Consider the following 9335-nt stretch of genomic DNA (forward strand, 5'->3'; position numbering starts at 1 on the left):
CACACAAAATATGCCTTGTGTTTTTTAAAATAAGAACCCGTCGTTCGGAGTCTTCGTTGCGCAGATAGACATATTAATAATAATAATAATAATAATAATAATAATAATAATAATAATAATGCGCTGAGCTATCTCGTCCCCCCTTATTTCTTTTCATGTGCCCTCCACATAGTAGAAGTCACTCTCCGACGAGGAAGCGCCACTTCTCGCCCCCACAACGCGCATTAAAATTATTCTTTCTTTTCTCCTTTACCAATAAACCAAAGGCGCATCAGTTTAAAAAGTGCCTAATGGGCTCATTTTATCCCTCTTTCAAATCCAGGAAGGTCGGGTATTTATTTATTTAGGGTGGGGAGCGGAATGTAGAAGGGACTCTTTCCTGAAAGAAAGAGTTTCACTTCAGTTTAGAACAATTTCCATTCAGAGATAGAATGGTGACGGGTTTTCATTATTGTTATCCGGAGTCTTGGAAACACGTGTCTCGAATAGGACGCTGTGGTTCAAATGGACGGGGTTAGCTGCGATGGGGTTTTTTAATTTAAAAAAAATATATACACAAGCCCACTATTTTCTTTTTTCTTGCTTGGTTTGTTCCGAGAAAGAGAAGACGACGAAGACAGTTAAAAGAAACTCAGTGCTGCATGCACACGAGCGCCACACGTGCAACACGTATCTTTGTGGCAGTTTCTTCGCGAGAGAGAGAGAGAGAGAGAGAGAGAGAGAGAGAGAGAGAGAGAGAGAGAGAGAGAGATTACATACCCATACACGCACACTCTGCAACATTTCCGCTGCAAGCAGCGTTCTGGAACCGACTCAAATTCTGGAGCTGACTAAAGTCTCCGTGCGTCAAAACTCTCCCCGCGTTCCCTTTCCTTCCTCTCTCGATCGCCTTGATCGCCAAGTGCCAGAGCCTCCCGCTTTTTCGTACTTGACGTCTAGTGGGACATCTTCGTGCGTGCCCCCTAACTGCTTATCTTCCCTAAAAGTGATCTAGCCCTCCGCCCCAAACCTCTCCATGCGTGTAGGATTCTCCCCAAAGAGCAACTTCTCATCAGTGGTGCTAGCATATGGAGAGGGGCTCTTGACAACACTGGTCAGCCTTTTTATAATAATGTGGCGCAAAAACAAATGCTTTATCCTCCCAGGGTAAATCAACTAATCGTTAGGAAGTTGCAGCCAGAGAGTTGACTTGTTATTTTCTCTTTTCCTGCCCAAAGACTGCGGGCTTGGTATCCTCTCCCAGCCCTTCTCGCAAAGAAGACTAAATTCAGGGTGGCTTTCTCCGACTTTCTTTCTTTGTCCGTGTCTACATGTGTAAATCTGCACAGGTGTTGCATCGACGTTGTTCACGCTTGCGAAAACATGCAAATAATGTTGTTCGAACACCTTCTTCTGTATTGCAGCGTATTGATAAAGAGCCTCTTTCAAAATTCACTTGCCTCAATATGCAGATAATATAACAGACGAGTACACCACTTTATAAACTGATTTCCAGGAAGGCAGACACTGACAGAGATCTGATTTCATTTATTTCCATGGGGCCATTTTGAACATCCATAGCTCTTTGTAGGTACTTCTGTCTGCCTGTATTTCAAATTAATATTGAATGAAGAGGGCAACACATGTATGCAGCTTTGTGTCTAAAACCCAACAAGTTAAAAACTGCTGTGAGTACAAAATTCAGCTTCATTTTGACTGACGTTGGTGCCTATATTTGTGAAGATCAAGAAATCTGGCAATCGAGTGCATTGCTTTACCAGCGTGTCACTGAGTATACAAATAGGGACATGTGCTGTAGAGGGTTCTTCTGAGTTGAATGGTGAATGGCCATAAAACCTGCATTGTGCGCAGGCTTAATATTTAATATTCCTATGTAAACTTTTACTGATATTATCATTACTATTTTCTGCAAACCATCTGGGATCCTTATGGTGATGGGTGGGCCAGAAATCCTCTAGATATGAATAAATATTAAACTGACAGAGTCAGCAGGATTTCACACATCACCTGGTCAACATAATAATAATAATAACAACAACAACAACAACAACAACAACAACAATAATTTATTATTTATACCCCGCCCATCTGGCCGGGTTCTCCCAGCCACTCTGGGCGGCTTCCAACAAAACATTAAAATACAGAAATCAAACATTAAAAGCTTCCCTAAACAGGGCTGCCTTGAGATGCCTTCTAAAGGTCTGGTAATTGTCTGTCAAAGAGAATAATACAAAGAATAATAATACAAAGAATAATACATGCCTTTATGTACTGTACATTCTCCATTGAACTTAATCAAACACTTGCACAGTCAATTTCACTAGGGGGAGGTAGCTGGCTTCAAATCTGCTTGAAAGTCCCAAAGCGTAAGGACTTGGCACCCTGCTCCTTATTCCGAGTTTTGTAGGCATGGGCATAGCCAGGGGGGGTGCAGGGGGGCAGCTGCCCCCCAATCAAGTAAATAAATAAAAATACTTAACTGACCAATTGCATTTCCGATAATTTGGTTCTGTCCCCCTAGCATAAAGCCTACTCCCACCTAAAACAAGCCCATGTTTATAGGACATGGTTGTAATTAGTTAGTGGTGAAGGCACTCTGCACATGCTTTAAAAATCCATATTTTGAACTGAAATTAATTTCCTAAGAAGTAGTTTCCTAAGATTCTTTTAAACTTTCTCCTTTCCAAAGTCAAATATTCTCCAGGTATTCTCTGGATGCTTGAATACTCTTTGAATATCATCTAAAATATTTTGTTGTTGTTCATATTTAACAACCAATGATAACAGATATTGGCTGATATACAGTATATGGCAACATTTGATCATCAACTTGCAGTAACATTTCATATTTGATTGCATGGACCACTGACACATAATGGGTCTATCACAGTGTTTTTCTAATGGTGTATGTAATGGATTGACACGGTTTTGAAATATTTATTCCTACCTGGCTGGAAAAGAGTTAATCCACCTCCAGCCTGACTGACATAACATTCTGCTGGGGGCGGGACTGTTCCCAGTTTAAAAGGAGGGAGCAGCGGTTTTGTCAGTTGAGGAGAGGGAGAGGGAGAGGGGAGGTGTGAAGAAGAAAGTTGAGAGGCCAGGATAGTGGTGATCTAGATGAGGTTTAAGAAGGCTCGATGTTAAATGTTTGACAGAGATTATCTACAACCAAAATGTAGCTTATAAACACATGAAACGTTAAAGCAACAACTATGTTCTAAGGTTAATAAAATCCTTCTCTTTTGTGCCAAGAAGTATGGTCATTATTTTTCCAGCAAGGTATCGGGACTCACAGAAGTGGTAACTCATTAGAGAACAAAACTTACCTCAGGAAAAGAGGCGAAAGTTTGTGTCTTAGAGTAACACTGAGGAGGCTTAGAAAGATAACCTGGGGTGTCAACAAGATGCCAGCATGGAAAGAGCAAACTTTTACAGTAGGGGGGAATCAAGCCGAGTGAGACCCTTTACTGGTGGCAGGAGGTTATTCTATCAAACAGCCTAGAGGGTGTTTTTTTTTTTTGATACCAGGCCATGTGAGCTGGAAGGAAGAGTCTCTTTACTTATAAAACCACAAGAATAAAGGGGTTTATTTGGAGGAGGCGGGAGAAGAGTGTGGGTGGCTTCACCTCTGGATTCCTGTGTCGCATTTTAGTAATAGAGAGGGGGACATTCGTCGCAGTGTACATTCCATGAATACACTCCACAGCATCTGTCATGGAATGTATGCATGTTCTTTCCAACTGTAGCTCAGCCTTCCCCAACCTGAGGCTCTTCAGAGGCTTTGGATTACAACTCCCATTGGCCCCACTCAACATTGCCAGAGGTCGGGAATGATGGGAGGTGCTGCCCAAAACATCTGGAGGGCATTAGGTTGGGAGAAGCCATTGTAGATAAGTCTGGGGCATACTCTATACAAGAAGGCAAGGGGACAGGTGCTCCTCTAGTCTAGATGAGCCACATTCCCTGTAGTCCAAGCTTTCATTTACAAAACAAATAAAGCAAGCCTTTATATGACCTGATATATGAGGCAAGATGTCTGTTTTGATCTTTCCTTTATAAGAAACCAGCCTGTAGCATTTTTTAAGCCAATGAATGAAGTCATGGCAAGGGCTGACATTTAGGAAAGGAGGTGTAGCCAATTAGACAAATAAGTGTAGGGTGAAACAACTCTCATCAGTAGAAGGAACTTCTTGGATAATTTTTTAAGCCTTTCATTCTGGTCTCAGATGGAAAAGCGATTGCTGCCTAGCTGAAAACAATTCAGGTATCCAGGATTTTAGTGCACCTGCGATTGGGATGGGGTGGGGAGGTAACCAAAAGGAAGCGGGAAAGGTGGGACTTCATGATCTTGCGGATCCCATGTGGTACATCAATAAAAAGATCCCTCCTACACTGCAGAGCATGATCACTAATGATCAGCAAGCTGCCTTTCAGTTGTTCTTCCCACTGAGGTCTCCACCATAAGCTTAGAAAGAAAGCTACAATCACATTTGACATCATTTGATGCTTGACATGCAAAAAATACATAATATTAGACGGCGTTTGTTAGTTGACATATAATAGTATTTTACAATCTTATAGCATTTGATGAAAAACATGCAGTGCATTTAGTATCTGACAACATTTGATCAATAACATGCCATAGCAACTAGCACTTGACAGTTGAAAGCTTGTGTTTGAAGCTTGCCAAAGTCAAAATAATCACGGGACGCCAACAAGCCTAAAGCACCCCAATTCTGAGATTAAAGCTTTGCATCCAAAACTGGAACTTGGATTTTGCATTGAAATTTCTGATTCAAAATAATCAGAATGGTGAAACTGGAGAAAAATGGGATTTTGAGTATTTGAAAATATTTGCTTTTACCTTTTCTTAGGTATTACATTTTGGTGGTGGTGGTCATGATGATGATGATGATGGGTTGCCAAGCCTGCTTGCGTAGCTTGCCACCCCTGCAAATCTAGGATTGTGATGCAGCCATACAAATCCTCCAGTGGGGGCCATGCGATGACAGCCTTACAATTTTATGCATAAAGGAATAATACTTTCAGGAGTGTGCTGTAGCATTGAAAAAAAGACCGGATGAGCTCTGGATTAAATGCATTCCCATCTGAGCAGATAAGTACATGTCCCTTCCGGTTGTTGAAACTACCTCATTCTATGTAGTCTCCCCACTGTGCAATAATTGTATCATTTTCTAGGCCAAATGTTTCAACTCTGCAATATTCTTTACAATTAAAAGCAATTTGCAATGATCCCAATTGTTTCTTTTCCAGGGCTCTGCACATGCCAGGAGAAGGAGTAATGATCAGATAAATGCAGAACTTGGATCAATACAAGGGGCATTGTTGGCAGCATTTGCTCTCCGGGTCTGTTCACTGCCTTCCTCAATGATAAAACTATGCTCGCTGTTTCAGGATATCCCCTCTCCTCCCCAGTAGGTAGTGACTGCTACTAATTTATAACATGAAAGTGGCTTGTTCTCTGATGACCTTGAATCATTGCACCAGTTCTTTGGCTTAACCAGAAAAATGACACCACACACAACCAACATTCTCGCACTTCTTCTTCTTCTTCAGCATCCTCCTTCTTCATATTTTTGTTATTCGCCATCAATGTACCTTTAGAAATAACTCTGCCTCTCAACTAGATTTAAAACTTGCTCACATTTAAATGATTGTAATTGCAATTCAACAATCGCTTTGAATAGCTCAGTTGGTTAGAGTGTGGGGCCGATAATGCCAAGATTGCAGGTTCGAGCCCTGTATGGGACAGCTGCAAATTGCAGGGGGTTGGACTAGATGATCCTCAGGGCCCCCTCCAATTCTACATTTCTATGATTCTATGACTATCTCTGCCTGTGTGCAGATGCAGAGCACACACCACGCTGTATATGTTTCTCCAGCGCATGTGAGTCTGCTTTCAAGTCCCCTTCATTCAGGCTTGGGGTTGTGAAAGGGAATATGACTCTGTCTGAAGCACTAAAGGAGAGGGGAGTCTGCAGAAAACAAAACAAATCAAAGAGGTAGCAGGGAATCTCGATGCTTCTTCTGTCCTTCCTTTTTGACGTTGCTTTTTGTCACGTTGAATCAGAATAGCAAGCGAAATCATCTCAAACACAATCACATGCCAAAATAGTTAAAACTATAAAAATTCCTCAGCTAAACATCCGGCTTAAAAACTGCCCAAACACAAGTCATTATCATAACAAGTTCCTAAATGCCTTTGTTGCTACAGGGGTTGGGGTTGGGGACTTCTTGCATTAACTTTAAAAGGCTCTTGTATATAACGTGTGTGGAGCGGGGACTTTGGATACATGTAACCCATTTTTAAAGTACGGATTGCAATTACAGTCATCTCCCCCACTAGTCCACCAACCCTAACATCTTAAACATTTTTAGATCAAATTCTTGGAAATTCAGAAAAGCACTCATAAGGAGCATTCCCACCTCTGTAATCAAAGCTGATACAAACAGGAATACACATTAATTGCATATATTTTTATGAATGCATGTGAAGACTAACAGTTCAGTCCTATACATGTCTACCAAGAAGTAAGTCCCTGTGAGTTCAAACGGGCTCACTCCAAGGTATGTAGGTGTAGGACTGTGCCCTAAAACACCTTTGGTAGAAAAAGTCATCACAATTGTTATTTGTTATAATCTTTTCCTGTATTTTTGTTTGGGTGTCTGAATCAATTACACTTTAAATCATAGAATCGTACAATTGTAGAGTTGGAAGGGATCCTGAGGGTCATCTAGTCCAACCCCCTGCACTGCAGGAATCCTGCCCACAGCCATCCCTGGTTGGGCTCGAGCTGCCAACCTTCTGGTTAACAGCCCGACTCACTGACCCTTTGCACCACATGCACCTCAAATGCCTGCCGTATTGTCCTATTCAAAGAGGGATGGTGGCTGGAACACAACACAGCAGGACAGAACAGAACTCAGCTCCTGAAGCCAATAAATAAATATTGGAAAAAAGAAAGCAACAGCTAATGCCAGATGAACCCATACAATACAAATCATGAACTGCACAAGCACAGGCGAAAAGCACTGAGCAAAACAAATATCTCGAAGTGACACAATCAAGAGAGAAAAGCCACAGGTGGCAGGGAGAGGTAAAATATATGCACACATACAAAGAATAAAATTAAGCAGGTTCCTAGAAAATCTTGGATCTGAATTTCTCTTTGCATGTTGGACTTGAGTACACTCCTTTTCAAATCTGAAAGTGCATAGATGTAAAATGCAATGTGTGCCTCTTTAAAGCAGGCATCCCCAAACTGCGGCCCTCCATATGTTTTTGCCTACAACTCCCATGATCCCTAGCTAACAGGACCTGTGGTCGGGGAAGATGGGAATTATAGTCCAAAACATCTGGAGGGCCGAAGTTTGGGGATGCCTGCTTTAAAGGATAAAGTGGACTGAGCCCGGACTCAGAGAGTTTTATAGGAGCATGAACCAAATATCACATCCACAGGCAAACCTGCCAGGCCTGATGACAGGCATATGTATTCTGTATTGTACACATGGGGATCAATCAGCAACAGGGTTGACGAAAAACTCATAGACTGAAGTCATTACACATGAGTCACACCAGGCAAGAACAGTAACTTTCCTCCTCACATAGTTAAGGGACATTGCATATTTCTCTCACCCCTCCCCAAATATGGGAGGAGGGAATGCACAATATCCTCAGGGGGATATGATCATGTCATGTCAGGAGGAGGAGAGATATTTAATTGTGGTTTTAAAGCAGATAACACTTACAGAGCATTTAGATAATGCCTTTAAGTTTTTTTATTATCAGACATAATTCTGACAATCAGCTCCCATCTAGTATGGAAGAGCTTGCAAAGTATCCAGACAAAAAATTCTGGCAAGCTCTTTCCCTAGTCATATAATAACCAGGAAATGCCAGTTTGAATTTTTCTCCTCAAGTAAGGTTGCATTCCTAGGCAAACCTATTTATTTTTAGTCATTATATATATCAAGTTCCTGATCACCATAGTTTTCAGGGCAATGAACAATTGCAACCAATTAAAATCACATTACTACTACTACTACTACCACCACCACCCACAACAACAACTTATTATAATGCAGCAATCAAATAAAAACCCATACTAAATCTTATCAGAAGACAATCAAATCAAATTGTACAATTTCAGACACAGTAATAACCACATGGAGAGAAAAGACACCTCCAAACCACAGCAAGATGCAGAAGTTAAGCAGCTCATACAAATAAATATATAAATACGTTTCATAAAGTGAAATACCTCTCAGTAGTGTACTTTGCAAAGCACTGGAAAATAAAAACAGGAATTTGCCTGGTGCTGAAAAGTCATTAAAGATGGCTTTGGTTGAGTCTCTACAACCAGGGAGTTTACTGCTGACAAGGGCAGCTCCTTTACCACACCATGTGCAAAGGGGAATAGGAATTTTAATGTATATTTTATGTTCAGTTCAGAGGTTTTTTACAATGAAGCAGTATACAAATGTTACAAAGAAATGAAAATTGTTGTCCGATCCTAAGGTATATGCAACTGTCCAGAGCCGCAAACGAAAAGACAGGAATCTCTGCCCTGAGGAGGCTGCAATTAAAAATCCGACATGATGGGGACAGAAGAGGCGTGAGAGGAGGATGGAGTTGAAAGTGAGAGAATAAGAACATGTATGTGTCCAGTTCAGCGAGGAGCACTTTGGCTGAGTTGGATAAGGAGTCAGGGGTTATGCCAAAGGCTTCTTGGAAAAAGCTATTTTTGCCAGTGGCACCAGTAAAATGAGAACTGATTGAAAGAAAGGGGGGGGAATTCCTACATTTGTTCATTTGCAGTTATTAACAATAGGTGTTTTGCCTATCTTCCTGGAATCTTCCTGGCTGACCTAGATGAGTGGCAATTTATATAATGTCAGGTTCGTTCCTACCATGTTCACCTGCTACAGGATGGAGATGGAGCTCATTAGAGTCCTCTTCAGCATGGATAATGGATTTCTGAGGAACTTTGGCTTATCCACTTGCTACAGCAAAGGGAACAGGACACAACATGAAGAACTCTGTCCTGTTAGTCTGGCAAACATTTGACTCTGTTTTGAATGAGGAAAGTGGGAGTGAAATGATCTGGATTGCATGAAAGTGGGGACAGCAGTCAATTTTCCTGACCACTTTGGCAGAGAGAGGACACATGGGAACTGGTCTCTGAAGTCCCTCCGCCAACAGGAATGTGCACAGGATATCGACACCGAAGACAGAACATAGGATTCATCTTTGTGCTAAAGATTCCAAAGGTCTCACATCAATGTTCAGGGTGGTGGTCTGGTGAGAATCT

The sequence above is a fragment of the Zootoca vivipara genome, chromosome 2 (assembly GCF_965207765.1).
Source record: "Zootoca vivipara chromosome 2, rZooViv2.hap1.1, whole genome shotgun sequence".
NCBI lineage: Eukaryota > Metazoa > Chordata > Lepidosauria > Squamata > Lacertidae > Zootoca > Zootoca vivipara.